This window comes from Trichosurus vulpecula, chromosome 9 (genome assembly GCF_011100635.1).
Source record: "Trichosurus vulpecula isolate mTriVul1 chromosome 9, mTriVul1.pri, whole genome shotgun sequence".
Taxonomy (NCBI): domain Eukaryota; kingdom Metazoa; phylum Chordata; class Mammalia; order Diprotodontia; family Phalangeridae; genus Trichosurus; species Trichosurus vulpecula.
This window is the reverse complement of record NC_050581.1, coordinates 31,014,623-31,038,977: the sequence shown is the minus strand read 5'-3', so window position 1 is coordinate 31,038,977 and position 24,355 is coordinate 31,014,623. Positions and strand designations below refer to the sequence as shown.

Genomic DNA, 24,355 nt, shown 5'->3' with positions numbered 1-24,355 from the left:
TATGATCCATAAAGGATACCCTTGGGTATCATGTTAGGTGTGGGGAGTCCTGGTTGAAGATTTCCCATAGTTCCCATTCTATCATTAATTTTTCTCAAACTGGTAAGCATTCTTCATTTTCCAGATTTCTTTCTTATAGTGAAAATAGGAGAATTCCAAGGCCTGTTGGATCTTTCAATATGCCCTGCCTTTAATTATTCATTAACAATATCAGTAAGGGCTTGTAGTTTTTCTGATGTTAAAGGCCACTCTTCGACCCATACTGGGGGCCCATCCTTCCAGGTTATCTTAGGCACCCTATTCTTAGAATTTATGACAGTGGCCATTCCTAAAATCCTGGGGCGGGGTGAGATTGTGTAGTCACCTTCATATATCCCAAGAGGTCTCTCCCGCGTAGATTTATAGGTAGATGTGATACAACATATGGTCTGAATTTTCCTCTCTGTTTCTCTACCCCTCAGCTTAACCATCCTGCTCTTTGTTTTGGGATGGTGACTGTCCCTACTCCTTGCAATGACATATCACTTGTTACTAGTGACGAGGCTTTTGGCCAAAGTCGGTCTGTGATGATTGATTTGTCTGATCCAGTATCTATCGATCCTTCAAATTCTATGCCTTCTATTTTTATTTTCAAAGTTGGTTTTTTTCTGTAATATCTTGTACCCAGAAAGCCTCTCTTCCTGTGCTTCCAAATCCTTGTGAGCCCCAAACCTTCTGAAAATGATTCCCTGTGGTTTCATATTTTATCAAAATCAATTGTGCTATTCTCTCCCCCTTTCTTATATGTATGGGATGTGGCAAAGTAGTGTATAATAAATTTTGATTTCTCCCATGTAATCTGAATCTGAATCCCTGGGGACTATAATGAGCCCTCTGAGGGAGGAGCTTCTGTGTCCTATGAGGAGTCCCATTGTTAGGGTAGGCAGTGGGCCATATACTCTGGTGAGGACAGAGAGAACTCTGGCAAATGGAGATACAGCGTAGTCATTTGTGGAGGGAAGGTCAAGACCTGCACTGCTTGGAGTAGCATGAAGGAGGTCTTTTATGGTGAGGGGTAAAGTGTGTTCATAGTTGGAACTGTCTGAGGGGGAGCTAGGGAAAAGGCAGCATCTATTGTTTGCCTGGGCCAGGGCTGGCCCCAAGAGTGGTTTCCCGAATTCCAATGGCATTCTGATGCCCAATGGTTCCCCTTTCCACACCTAGGGCACAGTGTGGTTGGTCAGGAGGCAGAACTTTTCTGTATCCCTTTATGTGGTGCTCTACATTCCTTTTTCATGTGTCTGGGCTTTCCACAGTTATAGCATTTTAAAGTGGTTTTTGGCTGCTGTTGATTAAAAGCAGCGGCCACTACCTCAGTGTGGTATACCAGTGTGCCCACCTTTTGGCATCTTAGAATCATCTCAGAGATGGTCATATGAGGTCCCCCACTTAGCAGGGCTCTCTTACAATCGGCATTACAATTTTCAACTGTCAGCTTTTGTAACAATATATTGGCAGCTTCAGTGTCCCCTATACTCCTTTGGATGGCTTGTGTGAGTCTATTAAGAAAATCTGGAAATGTTTCAGTTGCTCCCTGTAATATCTTAGTGAATGAAGAGTTCCGGTCTGTTTTGCCAGGTGTCCTCTGCCAAGCTGCCTTGGCACAGTTCATTATCTGTTCATAGACTTGTAATTCATATGTGATCTGATCTCTGAGATCAGTGAATCGCCCTGTGCCCATAAGTTGTTCAAACAAAATGTTTACATTTGTTCGTTGGTTTCTTTTTATTTGTTCTAGGCACTTTTCGAAAAATTCTGATTTCCATACTAAGTAATCTCCTCAGTCAAGTGTGGTTTTTGCTAGTGTGTACCAGTCTTGGGGGCACATGGCTTGTCTGGCTATGTTTTCTATGATAGATTGTGCATAGGGGTATTGGCTCCGTAGCTGGAGGCCCCCTCTTCAGTTCTTTACGTATTTTTAAATCTATTGTTGCATGCTCCCGAATGACCTGTTGAGCATTTTGAGGATTAGGTCTTTCAGTGACTGGTAAAACCAGTGTCATTTCTATGGGCATATCTTCTCCCCGTTCTTGTGTTGTGTAGAAAATAACAGTGAGACAAGACCTGTGTTTAAGGTAAATTTAAGTGTGGATTTATTGATCAAGCCTGCGACTACCTGGAGTATATACTCGAACCAGGCAGCCCCTAACTGAGGGACTACAATGCTTATAAAGGCAAAAACCACAATTACACAAGTAGGGAGGGTCGCTAGCAAAAGCAATGGCTTACAGAAGCAAAGATCAGCCATTGGTTAGATTCATAGCTCAGGGCTAATTTGGGAATATGGCTCAAGGATAAAGGGGTGCGACCATCCTGTGACACAGGGTGATCAGCTTCCTAGAATGGGTGGCCCTCTTAGGTTGTGATCAGTTTTCTATAACTGGGTGAAGGGTTCAGGGTGGAATTTCCCAGAAAGTAACTCCTACTTGATCAGCTATGGTCTGAGTGGAGGGACTTAGCTTGGTCAGCAGAATAGCTGCACCATAAGCCAGGGTGGGGACCTTATTTGGTAACAGTGGGGTTTCTTCTTAAGATAAACCTTTACCCTACCCTGCAACTGATCCATGCACATAGTGTTGATGTAGAGAGAATATACAGAATGCTGACTCAGGAGAAAAGGGGGGTCAGGGGACTAGCCTTGGGCAATCTACCCAGAATTATGCCTTAAGCTGTTTCAAGCCATTACAGAGTATGGACAGATTCAAAGACAAGAATATAAAGGGGATTAATGGTGGGCTCTAAACTTGGGTGTAACACTTGAGCAATCCTAATTGCTCTTTCCACTACTCCCTCAGGTTCATGGGATGTTAACTCTCCTGCCCAAATTTGTGATGTTGACTTGTACACGGGGTGGGGGAGGGGAGAAGATGGAGTGATTTGTTCCTGCTGAGAATCAAGTGTTTTTGTGATTTTGCAGTGATGTTCTAGCATTTCCGACTGACTGCTCTTCCTCAGATGTTCCTGTGGCTACATCTATCTTTAAAATTTTTGTGGCTACAGGTACAACTTCCGGTTTTTGCAGGCAAATTTTTAGTAGGTTCCAAATAGAAAAGGCTGTTACTGGAAAGGCTGCGGGCCCGACTTCTCTGAAATATTCACTCATTTGGTTTCCTACAACCTCCTATTCTTTAAGATCCATTGTTCCTTCTTTTGGGAACTGGGGCAACACCTTTCTACTGTTTCTAGAAATTCCTGTAATTGGGCAGTTGTTATTAAGAGACCTCTTTCTCTTACTAGACTCTCTAAGGCTTTCATATAGTATTCTTGGTCCCTCTTCCCCATTTCTCTAATCCCTGTATAAACCTGGCGATACCTTAGAATAGGAAAGTGAAAGTAAAGGAAAGGAAAGGTTATTGCCTTAAGGGCCTCTCCATGGGGGACTCACTCTTTCAGAGTCTCTGTCCTCTGGTTTTGTCTGCTTCAGGTTCGTCTTCAGGTCCATCTGTTCAGGCACCACTTGCCACCAGCCACCAGAGGGAAAAAGGATGCCGCAGAGAGTGAAAAGAAGACACAGGCCAGGCAGGAGAGTATAGCACAGTTCCATTTATTAAGCTGAGGGAAAGGGCTTACGTACTTTTTAGGCAAGCAAATCAACAAGTTCTTGTGCGAAATATTTGTTACATTGCCTGACTGCCTCATGCTTTGTTCCCTTTTTCCTGTAACAATATTGTGTTAACAGCCCACAAGTGGTGTTTAGCACGTGTGTGCTGAGGGGGTTTGGAGAGCCCAAATCCTGAGTTATCAGCCCAAGGGCAAGAACAGGCTTCAGTGAAAACCTGGCCTGTACCTTATCCCAGAATGGACTTTCTCAGAGCTGGCCCTCTACAAAAAGTTAGTTGAAATAATTTAAGCAAAGTAGCAGGATATAAAATAAATCCACATAAATCATCAGCACATATATCATAAACAAAACCCTGCAAGAAGAGATAGTAAGAAATAACTCTAGACCGTATAAAATTCCTGCCAAAACAAACCCAAGAACTACATAAGTAAAATTATTTAAAAAAAAACTTTTCATGCAAATAAAATCAGATTTAAATAATAGAAGAAATATTAGTTGTTCATAGGTAGGCAGGGTTAATATGATAAAAATGACAATTTCACTCAAATTAATTCATATATCTAACACAATCCTAATTAAATTACCAAAAAGTTATTTTACTGAATTCAAAATATAATAACATTCAGTTGGAAGAACAAAAAGTCAAGAATATCAAAAGAACTAACAAAAATGTAAAGGAAGGAGGTTTAGCACTACCGGATCTTAAACTACATCAAAAGGCACTAATTATCAAAACTATCTGGTTCTGGCTAAGAAATAGAAAAGTAGATTAATGGAATAGACATACAATTTTTTTTTTGCTGCAAATAAGCATAATAATCTTGTATTTGATGAGTGTAAAGACTTAAGATTTTGGCATAAGGATTCACTATTTGGTAAAAATTGCAGGGAAAACTGGAAAGCTGTATGGCAAAAATTGGGCTTAATTATTTTATACAATTTACCAGAATAAGGTCAAAACAGATACATGAGCTAGATATAAAGAAAGATATTACAACAAAATTTGAAGACCATAAAATATATTACTTATCAGACTTGTGGATACATGAACAATTTGTGAATAAACAAGAGATGGAGAGCAGAGTGAGGTGTAAAATGGATAATTTTGATTACATTAACTTGAAAAGCTTTTGGACAAATAAAACCAATGCAGCCAAGATCAGAAGGAAAGCAAAACATTAGAAAAATTTTTTATAGTTTCTCAGATAAAAATCTGATATCTTAAATATATAAAGCATTTTGCCAAATCTATAAGAATATGAGTCATTACCCAATTGCTAAATGGTCAAAGGATATGAACAGGCAGTTTTCCAAAGAAAAAGTCAAAATAATTTCTTGTCATATGAAAAAAATGCTCTGAATCATTATTGATTAGAGAAATGAAAATTAAAAGAACCTTGAGATATCATTTTATACCTATCAAATTGACAAAAATGATTGAAGGGGAAAGTGACAAATTCTGGAGATGTGAAAAATTAGGACACTAATTTGTTGTTGGTGGAATTGTGAACTGATCCAATTATTTTGGAGAGCGATCTGGAATTATGCCCCCAAAATTATAAACTGTCTATACCTTTGACCCAGAAATACTGCTACTAAGTCTGTTTCCCAAGATGATTATGGAAAAAGGAAAAAGAATCTATATGATCTAAAATATTTATAATCTCTCTCTTTGTGGTGACAGAAACTGGAAATTGCAGAGATACCCATCAGTTGGTGAATGGCTGAACAAGTTGTAGTATATGATTGCGATGGAATACTACTGTGCTATAAGAAATGATGAGCTCAATGATCTTAGAAAAATATGGATAGACTTGCATGAAATAATGAAGAGTGAAACGAGTATAACCAAGAAAATATATACGTTGTGTACAGTAAGAGCAATATTGTTTTAAGAACAACTTTGAGTGAATAAGTCTATTGACTATTATATATACACAAATTTGTTATAAAGGATATATGAAGGAAGATGCCGTCTGCATCTAGAAGAAGAACGGATAAATAGAAGTGTGTATAGAATGATTTTACATACATGTATATGTATATATAATATATGCATATGTGTGCATGTGCATGTGTGTGTATTTGTGTCTAATAGTAGCCATCTCTATGGTGGGAGGAGGGAGAAAAATTTAAATGATAACTTTGGCATATATTTAAAAGGAATAGCAAACTGTACATAACAAATTTTCAGTTTCATGTGCAATCTTTTTTTATTGAAATACAATTATCAAAGTATTTTATTTATTTATTTTTCTTTAGGAAGTTGTAATCTTTTAAATAATTAATTTTTAGTTTTTGACATTCACTTTCACAAGATTTTGAGTTCCAGATTTTCTCCCCATCTCTCTCCTCCTCCCACCCCAAGATGGCATGCCTTCTGATTACTCTGTCCCCCAATATGCCCTCTCTTCTATCACTCCTCCTCCCACCCCAGAATTCTCTTATCCCCTTCTCTTCCATTTTCCTGTATGACAAGATAGATTTCTATACCCCATTGCCTGTATAACTTATTTCCCAGTTGCATATAAAAACAATTTTTAACATTTGTTTTTAAAACTTTGAGTTCTACATTCTCTCCCTCCCCATGTACCCTCACTGAGAAGGCAAGAAATTCAATATAGGTTATATATGTGTAGTCATGCAAAACACTTCCATAATAGTCTTGTGAAAGGCTACTTATATTTCCCTCTATCCTATTCCACCCCATTTATTCTATTCTCTCCTTTGACACTTTCCCATTTCAAAAGTGTTTGCTTCTGATTACCCCTCCCCCAATCTGTCCTCCCTTCTATCATCTCTCCTTTTATTTTGTCCCCTTTCCCCCTACCTTCCTGTAGGGTAAGATATATTTCCATACCCACTGAGCATGTATGTTATTCCCTCCTTAAGCCAAATTCAAAGAGAGTAAGGTTCACTCATTTCCTCTCACCTTCTTCCTCTTCCCCTCCACTGTAAAAGCTTTTTCTTGCCTCTTTTATGTGAGATAATTTACCCTGTTCTACCTCTACCTTTCTCCTTCTCCTGGTGCTTTCCTCTCTCACCCCTTAATTTTATTTTTTTATATCATCCCTTCAGATTCAACTCACCTTGTGCCCTCTGTCTACACACACGCCTACACACACACACACACACACACACACACACACACACACACACACACACATATATATATATATATATATATATATATATATATATATATATATATATATATATATATATATGTTCCCTCCAACCACCTTAATGCTGAGAAAGGTCTCATGAGTTACAAATATCATATTTCTGTGTAGGAATGCAAACAGTTCAACTTTAACAAGTCCCTTATGATTTCTCTTTCATGTTTACCTTTTCATGCTTCTCTTGAGTCTTGTATTTGAAAGTCAAAATTTCTATTCAGCTCTGGTCTTTTCATCAAGAATGCTTGAAAGTCCTCTACTTCATTGAATGAACATTTTTTCCCCTGAAGGATTATACTCAGTTGCGCTAGGTAGTTGATTCTTGGTTTTAATCCTAGCTCCTTTGATCTCCACATATTCTAAGCCCTCTGATCCCTTAATGTAGAAGCTGATAAATCTTGTGTTATCCCGATTGTGTTTCCACAATGCTTGAATTGTTTCTTTCTGGCTACTTGCAATATTTTGTCCTTGACCTAGAAACTCCAGAATTTGGCTATAAAATTCCTAGGAGTTTTCCTTTTGGGATCTCTTTTAGGATGTGACCAGTAGATTCTTTCCATTTCTATTTTCTCCTCTGGTTATAGAATATCAGGGTAGTTTTCCTTGATAATTTCTTGAAAGATGCTATTTAGGCTCTTTTTTTGATTATGGCTTTTGGTTAGTCCAATAATTTTAAAATTATCTTTCCTGGATCTATTTTCCAGGTCAATTGTTTTTCCAATAAGATATTTCACATTGTCTTCTATATTTTCATCCTTTTGGTTCTGTTTTATAATTTCTTGATTTCTCATAGAGGTATTAGCTTCCATTTGCTCCATTCTAATTTTTAAGGAATTATTTTCTTCAATGAGCTTTTGGACCTCCTTTTCCATTTGGCCAATTCTGTTTTTTAGGGCATTCTTCTCCTCATTGGCTTTTTGGACCTCTTTTGCCATTTAGGTTAGTCTATTTTTTAACGTGTTATTTTCTTCAGTATTTTTTTGAGTCTCCTTTAGCAAGCCGTTGACTCATTTTTCTTGATTTTCTTGCATCACTCTCATTTCTTTTCCCAGTTTTTCCCCTACTTCTCTTGATTTTCAAAATGCTTTTTGAGCTCTTCCATGGCCTGAGACCAATTCATATTTTTTCTTGGAGGCTTTGGATGTCGGAGCTTTCACTTTGCTTTCTTCTTCTGGTTGCTTGTTTTGGGAGTGTACTCAGTGGGCTGAGGTATATCAAAATAAGCAACTTTTCCCTCAGTCTTTCTCTTTCTCATGAAAATTATGCCATGGCTATTTTGAGCCACTTCCCAAAAGTAGGCTGGCAAAAAGGCAGCTTATCTTAGCCCAACCCTAGCCTCCATGTATATACATGGCTTCTAAAATACCTATCCAGACTAGGAAAGCCTGAGTCCAGATTTCAGTTGCCTCTCTTGTGTTCCTTCTTTTTTGATCCTAGGCAAATTTGTACCTGTTGCAAGATGGACATGTCCAGGTTTGGAGTCTGTCTTGTGAAATTTGAGAGGACCTCAGTTCCAATTTTTTTTTAATGAATTAGGATGGTGAGGACACGCAAGCAACCATTCCAGTACTCTTGGAGAATATGTTCACTAACAAGGGAATTTACTCAAATCTGGCCATTTGTTTTTAGCAGACAAGTACTGAAAAGTTTTTGAATAGTGCAGAGCTGAGAAAAATTATAAAATACTGAATCACTAAACCTAAGAACTTTGTAGTAATAAGGTTTAAATATCAACCTCCTATTACATTTCGGTAGTAGTTGTAAGTTAGTTACTGAATCCTGTTTTAAGTCATTTTAGTCATGAATTCTGTGTCCTTTGTGTTTAGCATTTCTTTTGTTTGTAGAAATAAATGACATCTCCTATACCTGATTCATGTTGTACACTGAGCACCTTTCTATTATCTCATTCTAGGGAAATTCTAGACATTAGCCATAACCTAAATTATAATTTAACTTAAGAAGTAAACTATTCCTGTGTTAAGGTGAGGGATTATTGAGCCAAAAGGTATGACAAGAGGGAGCTTAGGCCCCACTCTCATTGGAGGCCAGGTGCTCCAAGGCTGAATCTGGTCCAACAAAAAGACTATGTAAAGGCAAAGAGTGACCAGAGTAACCTAGCCACTGTTGGCCTAGCAGGCCCAGAAGGAATTTCTAAATTTAGATATGTCTGTATTGGGCATTTGTATTTAATAAAAGTATCTTTAAGTATATACATCTTTACTTTAAGATTCAGTCTCTTCAGGATGTTGACAACTATCTGACATCTGTCAGTCATTAGACTGTGAGATCCTTAAAAGCAGGAGCTATTTGTTTGTTCATTTGTGTTTTTGCTTTTCGCTGAATCCCTAGTGCTTAACATAGCACCTGACACAAAATAGATGCTTAATCAATGCTAGTTGCTTGACTGACAACCATTAGGATCCTGTCAGATTTATGATAGGCTCATGGGCTGTTAGAGGGAGGGATGATTGTAGTAAAGGAAGGATGAGGCACTATTGTTACTAAGATAGACTGACATTAGTCCCTTTTTTTAGTGACATGGGAATTGCAGGTTCTATGGTATAAATTGTGAACCCCTGCTGGATTTGTCAGGAGAGGAAATAAGGTGGTAAAAACATTACCGGCTTCACTGTTCTGTTTACTGCTAATATCTATTGGAAATAGACCAATTAATTAATAAAGGCGAAACTAAATTAAGTTGAGATCATTGCTCATGTGTAGAAAGGGAAGGGCCAATTGACGGACTTAGTGATATGCCAGCTGAAGGTATGTTGTGTGAGGAGGTACTTTGAACAGAGACTCTATAAAAACTGTGTCAATGTTCTTGTGTCAGTTCCAAATCTGTCTGCTCCCATCTCCTGTAAATGAATCAGACCAATCTCTAACATCATATTTCTAGAAATATTTAGTTTAGCTTAGACTAAATGGAATATTTCCTTCCTTGAATATTCCCTAATCTCTTCTGATTCATCATGCCTCTCAGAATAAGGGAGAGTAACAATATGAAAGGTCTTCAACAAAGTATACATTACAGTGCAAGTAACCTCCTCTCAGTCTTTATAGCTGGTGTTGGCAATAAAGCTTCTCAAGATGTTTCAGTTGAAGGTATTCTCTTCTCTGTTATCTTGGCCCTTTTCATGCGTAGGGACTAGTATTGGTTCATAAGACTTAGGACAAAATGTAATTACATTGATCAATTCACAAATACAAGAAGTACTGAAATGAAATTTTAAAAATAGTTCTCTAATCATTCAATATGCCCAGAAATTTCCAGCTTACTACGATTGAATTTTTCCTGGAAATAGCAAGAATTGCTAAAAGTTAGGAAATTGAGAAAACAAGTCCGAAGAAGCTGAGGATCTTGTTGAGAGTGTTGAATTTGTATTTATTTCTTCTTTTACCCTTCCATAAAACATCTCTTTTCAATGACTAATATTGAATTACTGGGCATAGTCTGCTTAACTGACAATTAAAATTATTTTTGAATATAAACAAATATAACAAATGTAAGCAAAAATGTGGGTAAACCAAATGCTATACCCTTAGTAATAGATATTTTCTGTCTTGCCAATTCCTACCAAAATCAGATGGTCATGAAACTATTAATATAAAAAAGAAATTTTGCTTTCTTACAAAATCCTCTCCAATGGCAAAGAGAAAGAGAATATAAATAGGAATTTGCTAAATTATTGGCAGTGAGCTCACAAGAGTCTTTTGTGGGAAAATCTGAAAATAAGAAATAAAAAAATATTCCAGATAGCATAGACGGTTATGGAAATTGTTCAAGGACTGGGTAAGGTACAGAGAGCTCCTGGAATTACAGAAATAATGTACTCATGGTAATGGAAAGACAACTATTACCACTCTATATTGACTACTTACATTATTTCTTGCTGCTCTTTGCCATTCATATTAGTTCCTTTGTTTTGCCACTGTCTTTTAAATTAAACAACTATCTTCTACAATGCATAAAGAACTTTGGGTGTGCCAGTGGTTAACATCATTTAATTATTGAGTCTATCATCACATGGCATAAACAAATTAGCTAATACTTTCCCACTTTTGTTGAAACCTGCAATCATTTTCTCTCTCAGTTTGATCACTGTAATTTCCAAAGAACTCTAGTATTGTCAGGATAAGAACTTTATAACACCCACATTCAGAGATGAATGGAATAATGGGTCTTCATTAAAAATGCTAAATAAATAAGACCAAGTGTTACTGACTTTCCCTTCCATGTGAGGTTAATATTTTTTTTAGATGGTTGTCTGCTTATATTAGTCTCCAAATCATACCTCCTCATTGTTTATCATTACTTTTCTCTTGTTTTTCCTTAGTATGAAGATAGTATGATTTATTTTCATACCTATGTGAAACACCACCACAATGAAAATCATTACACAACTTTAAAAACATTTTTTACTTTTAAAAAGTATTTTACTTTTTCCCCCAATTACATGTCAAGACAATTTTTAGCATTCATTTTTACAAGATTGTGAGTCCAAATTCCACCCCCCCTTCTTTCCTAAAATGGTAGGCAATTTGATGTAGGTTATACATGTGCTATCATGCAAAACATTATTTCTATATTAGCCACAGTTGTGAAAGAAGAAACAGATCTAAAAGAAATCATGAAAAGGAATAAAGTAAGTGGAAAAAAAATGCTTTGATCTGCATTCAGAGTCCATCAGCTCTTTATTCGGATGTAGATAGCATTTTCCTTTGTGAATCCTTTGTGCTTGTGTCATTGTGTCATCAAATCATTGTGTTGCTTGGATCATTGTGTCTCTGAGAAGAGCTGAGTCATTCATAGTTGATCATCACACAATGTTGCTGTTACTGTGTACAATGTTTTCCTGGTTCTGCTCATTTCACTCAGCACCAGTTCATACAAGTCTTTCCAGGTTTTTCTAAAATCTGCCTGTTCATCATTTCTTATTGCACAATATATTTCATGACATTCATAGAACACAGCTTGTTCAGCCATTCCCCAATAGATGGACATCCCCTCAATTTCCAATATTTTGTCACCACAAAAAGGGCTGCTATAAGTACTTTTGCACATATAGGTCCTTTTCCTTTTTTATGATTTCATTGGGATAAAAACTAGTAGTGTTATTGTTGCATCAAAGAGTATGCACAGTTGGGTTGCCCTTTGGGCATATTCCAAATTGCTCTCCAGAATAGTTGGATCAGTTCACAGCTCCACCAAGAATGTATCAGTGTCCCAATTTTCCCATATCCTCTCTAACATTTACCATTTTCCTTTTTTTGTCATATTATCCAATTTGATAAGTGTGAGGTAGTACCTTAGAGTTGTTTTAAATTGCATTTCTCTAATCAGAAGTGATTTAGATCACTTCTTCATATGCCTATAGATAACTTTGGTTTCTTCATCTGAAAACTGCCTGCTCATATCCTTTCACCATTTATCAATTGGGGAATGGTTTGTATTCATATAAATTTGACTCATTTCTCTACATATTTGAGAAGTGAGGCCTTTATCAGAGATACTTGCTATACAGATTATTTCCCAGCTTTCATTCTTTAATTCTTATCTTGGTTGCATTGATTTTGTTTGTACAAAAGCTTCTTAATTTAATATAATCAAAATGATCTATTTTACATTTTGTAATGTTGTCTATTTCTTGTTTGGTCATGAATTCTTCCCTTCCCCACAGATCTGATAGGTAGACCATTCTTTGTTCTTCTAATTTGCTTATGGTATCACTCTTTATGTCTAAATCATGCACTCATTCTGACCTTATCTTGGTACACAGTGCAAGATGTTGGTCTGTACCTAGTTTGTGTCCTATTGTTTTCCAGTTTTCCCAGCAGTTTTTGTCAAACAGTGAGTTCTTATCCCAAAGGCTGGGGTCTTTTAGTTTATCAAGCACTAGGCTATTTGGGTCATTGATGACTGTGTCTTGTGACTTTATCTATTTCAGTGATCCACCACTCTTTCTTAGCCAGTACTGAATAGTTTTGATGATTACTGCTTTTTAATATAGTTTGAGTACTGGTATTGCTAGGCCACTTTCCTTTGAATTTTTTGCATTGATTTCCTTGATATTCTTGACCTTTCGTTTGCCCAAATGAATTTTGTTATATTTTCTAGCTCTATCAAATAGTTTTTTGGGAGTTTGATTGGTATGGCCCTGAATGAATAAATTAGTTTAGGCAGAGTTGTCATTTTATTATATTTGTTTGGCTGACCCATAAGCAATTAATATTTACCTAGTTGTTTAGATGTGATTTGTGTGAAAAGTGTTTTGTAATTGTATTCACATGGTTCCTGGGTTTGTCCTGGCGGGTAGATTTGAATGCAGTCTTCCTGACTCCAGACCCAGCACTCTATCCACTGTGCCACTTAGCTGCCCAAAATAGACATAAAATGCAGCATAAACTATCTGGAGGTCAATCTACAGATAGATAGATAGATAGATAGATAGATAGATAGATAGATAGATAGATAGATAGATATAAATATGCTCCTGCCTAGTATAAAGGGAGGTCCCTAAAAACTGTTCAGTACTTCTCCCCACTAACTCTTTCAAGAGCCATTTAGTCCAGAAAGCCCAACCCAGCTGGCAATCCCTGGGAGACACAGGATACCATCACCTTTTCCCTTCACTGTATCTTTATTGCCTGGAGAATAACACAGCCCACTGTTCTGTCTTCCAATGCAAGTGACTCCCAGCTGTAGCTGAATGCTATTCTTCCTGAGCTCTAGATCCTGGCTATGTGGTTTAATGGAAATTGAGGCCTTCACTAGCCTAGAACTAGTCACTCTGAGAAACAATATATCCAGAATGCCTTGGGTATGAGAGGCTTCCACTGAATCACTCAGCAGGCCTATTGAAGCATCACTGGTCAAGTGTACCTGCAGAACAGGCACAAACCAAGATTGGTAGGTATCTCGAAGTTCCAGGAGACAGTGGCTTTCTCTGTCTTTTCTGCCCTTGAAGTTATAGGGGTAAGGCAGGTAAGCCCTAATTCTGAGCCCTTGGCCACATGGCACAAGGGATGGGATCATCTTGGGGTCAAAAAAGAGTCTACGTTATTTCATGGATGGCAGCCTGTATCAGTAAGGCAATAATAATAATGTAGATGATAAATGTCAAAATGCCTATGTGGTTCTGTATTGCAGAGTATACAAGACTCTCCACACAGAAGGTAGAAGAAGTAAGCCATTTATTCAGACACCAGAGAACGTATCTCATAAGCCATCTACCCGATTCATCACAGCAGTAAAGCATTGGATACATAGTATCACCGCATGGAGCCTCGCCATCCCAAAACCTCTCCAACCTCCTGCTGGGGTCTTCCCAGAAACAGACTCACAGTACAGGTGTCACAGTCTGTTCTGCTATCAGAGGTCGACTTGCTTTACCTCAGATTTAACAGTCACAACGGGCATTAACAGCCATAACAGCTCTCTCTCAGCATTTTCTGTGACATAACTTCCTTTTCCTGTCAGGAAGCTCCTCCTACCACATGTGACTTAGGCTTCCTGTGATATAAGAAGGGTTACATGAGTGGGAAAGATCTTCAAATCTAAATTACTATTACACAGTCCCACCATTAAGATTAATGTAGAGGAGAGATGGAGCCAAGATGGAGGAGTAGAGGCAGGAACTCAGCCGAGCTCTGCCAACATTCCTTACCAAACTACTTTAAAGTAACTTTTGAAAGCAAATTCTGGAGTAGCAGAGTCAACAAAAGGTCATGGTGAGACATTTCCAGGCCATCACGACTTAGAACAGGCCTGCACTACCTGTGGCCCATAGGCACACCAAAGGATTTTGGGCTGCCTGTGAAAAATATAGAGGATATTTTTCGCTACATTTTTTGTGGGCTGCCTGAAATCCTTTGGCAGGCGGCAGGTTGTGTAGGCTTAACTTAGAAGGATGGTAGAAGAGGTATGTTACACTGGGGTCAGGGCTGGCCAAGAGAGCAGGAGTGGCAGCACCAGTGGCGGGCCTTGGAGACAGCTGTGGCAGCAATAGCAGTAGCTACTGAAGCTCTCGCCCCAGAGACAGCGAGGGAATGAGACAACTGCTTGGAAAAAGATTACAGGAAGAACAAAAAGAGATTATACAGAACCTTTTGCTGTCAAGGGACACAGGATATGGTATTGTTCGGCAACTGTACACCTCATATGCAATTCTGGGTCATAGTTTCAGGGTGTAGAGAAGTGCTTGTGGTTGGTCACAAGGGAGCAGGGAACCTGGTCTCAGTTCTAAGGCAGAGAAGAGCACTAGTATTTATGGCTGCAGGAGAGCAGGGGTCCTGGTAAGAGTTCTGGGGTAGAGAAGAGTGTGTGTGGTCACTCACAAGGGAGCAGGGACTTGGTCCCAGTTCCAGGGCCTGAGGAGAACTAGTGCTTGCAGCTATAGGAGCACAGGAGTCCTTCCTAGGTAAATACCAGAGAACAGACCAGGAAAGCAGTGACCACACATGTACCTGGATCAAACCACTTTGGAAGCATTGAAAACTTGCAGACTCCCTGAACTAGCTCTGAAAACAGTAATACAAAAAGCCTGAAACTTGGGATAGTGCCTCCTCAATGACAGGTGAGCAGAGATTAACTGTCATATAAAGTTCAAAGTCAAGAAATAGGCTGGAAAATGAGCAAACAGCTGAAAAAATCAAATTGATTTTGATTCCATTTTTTAATTAATTCTATCCTATATCGCCCCCAATGTGTTGTAAAATTAGCTAAGCCATGTTTATTTGGCTCTGAGTTAAGTTCAGAAGTTCAACTTCCCTCTCTGAGCTAAGTTGTCCCATGAATCACCTTAATTCAAAGAAATATATTGTCTCTACATATCTTATTGCTTGAACAATTAAAGGAGATCTATTGTCGCACTAACAAGTCTTGCAAGATGCTGTGACATTTAAAAAAGTTCTAGAGACATAGTTTCTGGGTAATTTAATCATTTTATCGATAAGGCCAGCAGGTTATTAATAACAGGATGGCCATTTGACTATCTCTTGTAGACCAAAGATAATCATGGTGGTGGGCTCACAGTTTATATACTCTTCCAATGAGGGATTGATGCCACCTATCATCCTGTCACCCTTGGACAGAGAAAATATCTTTATACCAGGCCACTACCAGCCTTGGGCTATAGAGACAGAAAGATCGGTCTCCACCCAAACTTGAGTAGAACACAATGGATTTCTTTACCTTAGATTAAATTTCTTGTAAGGCTGGGTGTGGCCTTACCAAGGTTGAGGAGAGTTACTTCAATCTCATTATCAGCAAGATCTTTCAAGAGACTGAACTTTTTAAAATCAGGAATTTGGAAGCAGGGAAGAGCTATGAATCTCCCCAAGATATTGGTTAATCATTTTTGGTTAATCTCCCCCTAACAAAAGTAGATGTCTCTTTCAGGTATTTACAAGATAGAACACAAGCCATTTTTCTTCTAAGATAAGTAATCATACTGTTATTCTTTTCTTTAACACAGAACTGACATAGTTATGATATTCATTAAATAATAGAATCATATCCTGGTTTAACAAGTCTTTGCATTATTTGCCTAATTATCACTATACCTTTTTGAGAAATTAAAGGATTTTAACTTATTCAGGAAAATATAGCTAGTAACCAATGTCAAAGCTAAGTAATTAATTGTTTGGTATATAGAAAAGATGAAAATTATAGGCTAAATAGCTCAAATCTTATGCTTGCATCTTACTATAGTAACTCAGATATGCTCCAGCATAAATCTATAAGATAAAAATTTGATATTGTGTTCAGACTGATCATCTGACATGATTATAGAAATTTGCCATAAAAAAGAATAGTGATATAAGGGAAAGTGTTCCCTTATTTTGATGTCAATCCCAGGCAAAAGTTATAGAGATGGTCAATTCCATTAAGCCAAGCTTAAAGTTAGCCATGGGGGATATTTTTCAAGAGGAAATGTCATATTGGAGAAATTGAGTCAGAATAATCCTACCGCAGCCTATGCTAATAGTCATTCTCCCAATCTTTTCCCAGGAGAATTCCTTCTGCAGTTCATAGATGTGAAACCCCATAGGGCTGCTGGCATCATTGCTCAGTGGCTCAGTAGCATTCCTTAATGATCATACTTGGAGTCAGATTCAGAATAATATCAGTTAACAATCCCATAAGGTCTTAAATTGCAAGTTCCAGTGATCAGAGCTTCAGGTGGATTCAGCTCTCAAGCATCGCATATTCTCATTAACAAGTACTGGCTATAATCTCGTATTGGTAACATTATATGTCTTGAAAAATGTCTTGATAGAACTAGTACTCATGGTAAGTAGATGCTTTGTCATCTCTAACTTCAATGTTGCACAAATGATTTTGCCTTAAGATGCTTAATAGCAAACAACAAAAGATTTGGGATATGTAAATATAATAATCCCAAATTGGAGAGAGAGAACAGATTAGACAATGTTTTATAAAATAGTATATAGTAAAACATGTTTGGTTATTAACCATGTTCAAATGGACATAAACATAGAATACTATTCTCTCCTTTTTGAAAAACGGGAACATCTTTAGATTGACACCTAAGGAGTTTGCATGTATTTCTACACATGTTTTAATTCCAGATTAAATAACAAACGTAAGTAAAATCAGATTTCACATAAGGGTGACACAAGATAACTCATAAGTTACTACTCTTCATTAACATAACTGTACTTAAATCCTATTCCTTAAAACAAAAATAAAAGAGGTTTTTGACTTTTAACCTCACAATTTAATAGATTTACATCTTTTTTTCCACCAGCTTGTTTACCTTTGTCTAATTATACTCATTTAATTCTGAAAGAATGAGATACTTCAGGAATGGAATCTTATACATATAACAATTTCAAGCATTAATTTAACTCTTGCTTAGGCCATCGAATGACTATAAATTCAGATCAAAATAGATCAAAATAGAAAGATCTTTCCCACTTGAAGCTTATTATGGCAATTTGACATTTTAATATTAATTTAATAACCAGTAGATCTAGTGCTGCAGTGGCAAACTTCTACTATTTGTCTATCCTGATATTAGAAATTTTCTGTGAGAGTTATAAGCAAGGACATGGTTATAACAGCATCAAAATTGGTCCTCGAGGCCCTATTATAAGTAGCCTAGCATGCGGAAAGAGGTGAACAGGTTTTTTGCATGGGAAAATAAATTAAGAACAGTCCAACCTAGCTCTCCCAAGGTCACATTATATTCACTAGCTTTAGATCTCATAGCTTGCTTCCATTGAGCTGCGGACCGCTGACATTTTTCTTAGTGTCCATTTAGATGGTCCAAGGATACAACAAACCTAAGAATGAAACTCAGAAAGAATATTCAGGGTTCCAGAAAAGCTAAATCCTCAAATAATAGTCTCACTAATCACAGGAAATCTGGACACACTTGTTATTAATACCATAAAATTATTGCAATAAATTAGTTTACAAGTAAAAATTAGTAGGCCAAAAAAAGACACATAAGTTTTTTACAAAAGATTTTTTTACTTAAACATTTCTTCCTGAAAGTATTCTCTTTCTCAAAAACAGCTTAAAATTTATCCTGATGTTAAAAGGATAATCACTAAACATTCATGAAGTAAATTAGTTGGAAACCTCTAAAATGACAGATCTCTTTCTCTTATTCAACCTTAAAGCAAAAATAAATCTTTCAAATTGGAATTTATCAAAACTAAGGTGGTGTAAAACATCTTTAACTAAAATAAATTCCAAAAGTACTATAAAACAAAAATATATTCCTAATCATCATAAATTCCTAAGTAGCACCTCCCTCTAGTCAAAAAGGTGTTTTCGTTGGGGAGGAGATTCAGTTTTTCTAAGTCAAAAATAACGTACCCAATTAAATTAGCCTTATCATAATAACAAAGTTTGCCAGGCCTTTAAAAATTTACTAAATATCTTTTTCTTCCCTTTGTCTTTAAATATATCATTAGAAATTAAGAAAATAATTACATTCTGGAATCCCACATGGATAGTGAATATGTGATAATTCACCTAAACCTCTAGAAAAACAACGCTGGCCAATTGCTGTAAACCTCCAGATTAACATACATACACACCTCTCTCTCTCTCTCTCTCCCTCTCCCTCTCTCTCGTCTCTCTCTCTCCTCCCCCCCCCCCCCTCTCTCTCATCACAAATCCTAGATAACAAGTATTGACTATAATCTCACATTTCATCACGAAAAATCATGCCTTGATATAACTGATATTCATGGTAGGCAGATGCTTCACCATCCCTAACTTCAATATTACACAAATGATTTTGCCTCAAGACGCTTAATAGCAAACAACAAAAGACTTGGGATAATAGTCCCAAACTGTATACGGAGAACAGATTAGACGATGTTTTATAAAATAGTATTCACAAAATTAATTTTCAAGACTAAGTTGTTTCAAGATGTATATAACCTCTGCAAGTGCTAGACAAATAACCTTAATAAACTTACTCTGCATTATAAGTAGGCTTGAAAATTTCACTACCCCTTTTGTGCAAGGAGTATTTGTAACCCATTTACTCAGTAGGAAGTCCACCACACAGCAAGCTCTTGCACAGAGTTGATAAGAATTTATGACTAGGTGGTTCTAAAAAACTTTGTAGGTTTTACAAAGGAGGTATTACACAAACTAAATTTCCTTTTTAAAAATACCTGTATAAATACTTGATTAAAACAATAACTCCAAATAGCCTACTTAACACTTTTGTAATGTTCACAAGTGATAGCCAAATAATTTTTGGTGAACTTCCTCCTAAAAGTAGGCAAAACTAGACGTTTATAATTTCTTAAATTACAGAGCTTCAGAATATTTCAACACATGGTCAGCAGGGCTGATGGAATGACCTAACAGCTTTTTTTCAGACAGTACAATCCTTAATCTAACAACATCTAGATTTTGAAAAATTGCTTTTCTAATAACATAGCTAATAAAATTGTTTACCAAATTACACAATATAAGAAAGTTAGCAACACAACATCCTAAACAGTATTATGTATTTAAAATTTGAAACAAACTCATTACCAATTTAGATGAATGCACTTCCAGAAGATATCATTCATCTCATCACCATTGGCATTGCATACAGATCATATCTAAAAACTCATATAAAATATGAAGCAATTACATCTGATTAAAGAGATAATAAAAACAGTTTACATTCAGAAAGTATTTGCTCTATGCCAAGCACTTTACAGTCGTGTGATCCTCACAACAACCTGGTGTCGCAACAATCTGGCTAGCAGGTGCTGTGGGGGTGAAAGACCAACACAAGCCCAACAACAGGAACACTGCCGGCACAGGTTCTTTTAATCTGCTTTACTAAGGAAAGTAACGTTAAGGGGTTAACAATCTTATTTCAATCCAACATACAAATATCATTCACTTAGTTCAGGGGAAAAAGCCAGCACCCTGAACTTCAGAGCAAATACAAACAAATTATGAACATACATTATAAACAGACCAAATACAATTCATAATTACCAAGAAACCATCAACATCTGAGTGAGCTGGGAGGCTCTTACAGTGGCTGCCCAGAGTTCCACACCAACACTCCTCCTGGAGTGAGAGCCTCAAGAAAATAGCCCTGTTCTCTCTTTTTATACAGTTTTTGGATGTCATCTGAGAGACCAGACCTTACGCGCATACTATTGGCTCTGGTCTTAGCAACACCCCTTAGAACCCTGAGGGCTTCATGCCCACATAGGCTTAGCACCTAGTAGATAGGGGTTTGGGCCTGGGGCTTTGCACCTAGTAAGGTTCGATCAAAGACACTTAATTAATTTAGCATTCTAAGACAGTAAAAAGTCCCAACTTAATTGCCAATACACCTGGGAAGTGGGTTCTATTTTCATCCCCTTACAGAACAGTAAACTGATGTAAACAGAACTTTTTTTAATGAACAACTTTTATTGAAGATTTTAATCATCTTTGAAAACAAAAGAAAGCACTGATGTACAATGACTCTCAGTGGCTTATCACAAAGCACAGTCCTTTCTCCTTTTGAACTAGATTTTCCTTTTCCTATTTGTACATAATTTCAAATCAGCCTAGCCTTATAACTTATACAGCATATTCTTAGGCTTGTGAGATTCCAATTTTGTTGTCAAGTAGAAATAGTGATTACTTTTACCTATTGTAGTATGAGTTTGCAGTGAGGCTTTGAGGCCAGAATTATGTCACATGTTTTAGAAATTAATGGACAGAATTACACTATGAAGCAGACTCTTTTCTTTCTCTTTTGCTTTGTTTTGTTTCTCATGGTTTCTCCCATTTGTTATAATTCTTCTATGCAACATGACTAATGTGAAAATGTGTTTAATAGGAATGTATGTGTAGAGCCCATATTGGGGAGGGAGAGAGGGGAGGGAAGGGGAAACTTATGGAAATGAATGTTGAAAACTGAGAATAAATTAGGTATTAAAAAAAAGAATTAAATACACTACATCAGTTCCTGAAAATCAGTTCCTGATATTTCCTTCCTCTCCAAAATTTCCCTGAAATACTATGATATCTTTCACTAACAGTTAAGGGGATGATGGGACTAGAGTATATATGATGGACTCTGCTAGTGTGGTAAAGGAGAAATTAGCCTACTTGAATATTGATGAATATTATATATTTGAGTCAAGAGACCCAAAAAAGCACATTAGGAGAACAACTAAAACATAAAAGGTCTTATTTTAAATACATCCACAACTTAAATGCAAAACAAAATAAGGACCACAGAGATTTACAGGTCTGAGGCTAGTATCTGATTGTCATAGTAATTTTAAGAACTTCCAAGAAAGCTGCTAACAGGTACTGCCATGTCACTATTCTGCAGCTTTGTCTGTGCATCTACATTATTTCCACAAAAAGTTTAATTTTTAAAATTTAAATTTAAATCCAATTCTTGCTATGTTCAGACTTTCATCCAAGATGTTACTAAGATCATGATTAGGAATAATCTTTGGGAGTTAGCATATTCCTATCTAGTAGCAACACACTGATACTGATGAGTTCAAGGACATTAAATTAGTATTATTGAGATTAAGGACCCAAATATTTGAGTGTTTAAGAGAAATTATGGCAAAGACTCTACATTCTTTGTCCTTCTTTTGTCTGACTGGACTTAAGTCAAGGAGAAAAGATTCATCATCTAGTTTGTGCTCAAGCCCTGCCTGGCTCACAGTTCATACAGAGAACCCATTTCTTGGATTAAGAAACTTCATTGTGAGACTTGAGATATAATGGTTTTGAAAGTTTCCTTAGCTTCTCCCTGTGTTTGAAGTCCATGACTCTGTAGGGGAGTGAGGGCCATTGGAGGCAGATGAATTGGCCTTGGATATGGGATCTCAGAATGCAATCCTATTTCAATTCTTGCTGTGCATTCACCTATACATTGTTTAATTAGTTCTGAAACTGTAAGATTTTTGTTTTTCTGGAACAACATTCTGGCTTCATTTATAATGTACTGCTTGTCTCTGATAGTGTCCTCCATCTGCCCTGATGCTGCATGCCACCTCCTCGCAAGCCTGAAAATCCTGTGGTACAGACAGAATTTCTTGTCGTGTTGCTGTTGTCATGTTTAATTTTAGGGGGCAGGAGAAGAAGTGATGGCAGGTTGTGCAAAATTTCTTTGGGTTTATGTTCTCAGCATCTGCTTCTGTATCCACAAAGCAGGGTTACTGTGTCCATCACAACTGCCCCCCCACCCACAGTGCGGAGGAGGAGAGAAGGGAGTGTTGGGAGTCTTGTGGAGCTGATGGCAACAACAAACAGAACTTTCTTGTTGCCATACAGCTAATAAATAACTTAATGCCAAATAACAAATATCTTTTCATGTTAGGTTGTAATTTATCATAATAATACCATAATAAAGAGTGCACTCTCAGACCCCATTCTTGTTTTCTTCAGGACAGATTTTGGCTGAAATCAAATCAAATCCAGATTTATAATTGGTAATGGTAACATTTTAATTTCTAAGGCCTAATAGTCAGCATTTAAAAGAAAAAAGATTATTATCCATAAATTCATATATTTTCTTTTTTAAGACATGTGGTGATGATTCCCCGCTTCAATTCCCAGCTCCGTATAAACTTTTCTTCTATCTCCTTAAAGAGCTAGATCAATTCCCAATCCCTTGCCTCTTTTCCTTTTTTTTTTGAGACTTATCAGACAAAGGGCTCCCTAAGCATTCTAGCTTCCAATTCTCATCCTCCTGGACATTCCAAGCTGCATATACTAGGAAATACATATGTATATATATACACACATACATACATGTACACATACATATATACATACACAAACATATATACATATATAACATTTAAGAGTTTATATAATTACAAATCATAATAAGCAGTATTTTTACCATATCCAATATTTATGTAGTGCTAAAAAAGGCCTTCCTACAGAGTTATCCTGAAAGGTAGACATGATTAACCAAATGATTATCTAACTTTACTCCCAGACTAAAGCTGATTACAGACTTTTTTCTAAAAATCTTTTCCTTTGCAATTTCTAGTTCTTAATTGAAATCAAATCACTACACTTTAACCATCTAAACATGGGGCTAGATCCTGAAATCTTAAAATAGTGACGCTCTAACTCAGTTACTAATCCGCTACTGATTTTTTATTATTTTTAACATCAGTCTTTTAACAGTTAAATCCATAACCCAAAAGAATTAAAGAGGAATTCATATTTCTTACAATATTTCTAATACAGTAAATTACCAACTTAATGTTAGGCAGTATCTTTATATACATTACAAATCACATAATTGGGTAATGGGTTAAAATCACACAACTAGTAAGTTTCCTGGTATAGTATAATGATAATAAATAATAAATTTCACTTAAGAAGCAATCAGAATATATCTGATTACACCTGAATATATTTTCCAAATGTGATCATAAAGAACCTCAATTTATAATTTCAATTATTTAGTATTATACTTTACACAAACATTATTTATTCTAAGCATTTCATATTCACTATTTCCAGTTAACTCATTGCGAAAGATTTTAAACATGGTGTTGACACTGTTTAGGGGTGCTGGGACCCTTAAAATGTCAGGGAACAAGATGGTGTCACCTGGAACGAAGTCATGAACTCAAGCTGTTGTCCAGTCAAGTGGTGAAATTTATTGTGATGCCAAAAGAAGCAGGTGGAGTTTCTTAGGGAACTTGCAACTTAATAGGGATGATGCTAAAGCTCGTATGGAAAAGGGATAGGGAAAGGAATGCCAAGTATACTAATTAGGTGATGTGGGGGGCAGGATTAGGGAGTGGTCAGTATATGCAAGTAGTCTGGGAGCTGCGCTACTAGAATGTATGGGAAAATTCAGGGACTCAACAGAGAGGACAAGATAGTTCTGTTCATGTGAAGGTTTGCCAAAGGCATGGTCCTTGGGCAGGCACCCCTTTGTCTGCACTGATATCAAAGGAATTACAGGGTCATGTCTCTGTGTGCCTGTAACAGGGAGAGATTTTCTCACAAAGCGGGGCTGGGTTACTTCCAGAGACATGGTCTTACAACTGGCACAAGGACCCCACCACTGTCCTTTGTTTTGATTCT

At 36.9% G+C, this 24,355-nt stretch overlaps 1 pseudogene; it reads right to left on the bottom strand.

Moving 5' to 3' along the window:
- Window positions 1-21,988: 21,988 nt before the first annotated feature.
- LOC118832378 lies at window positions 21,989-22,356 on the bottom strand (annotated as a pseudogene).
- Window positions 22,357-24,355: the final 1,999 nt, after the last annotated feature.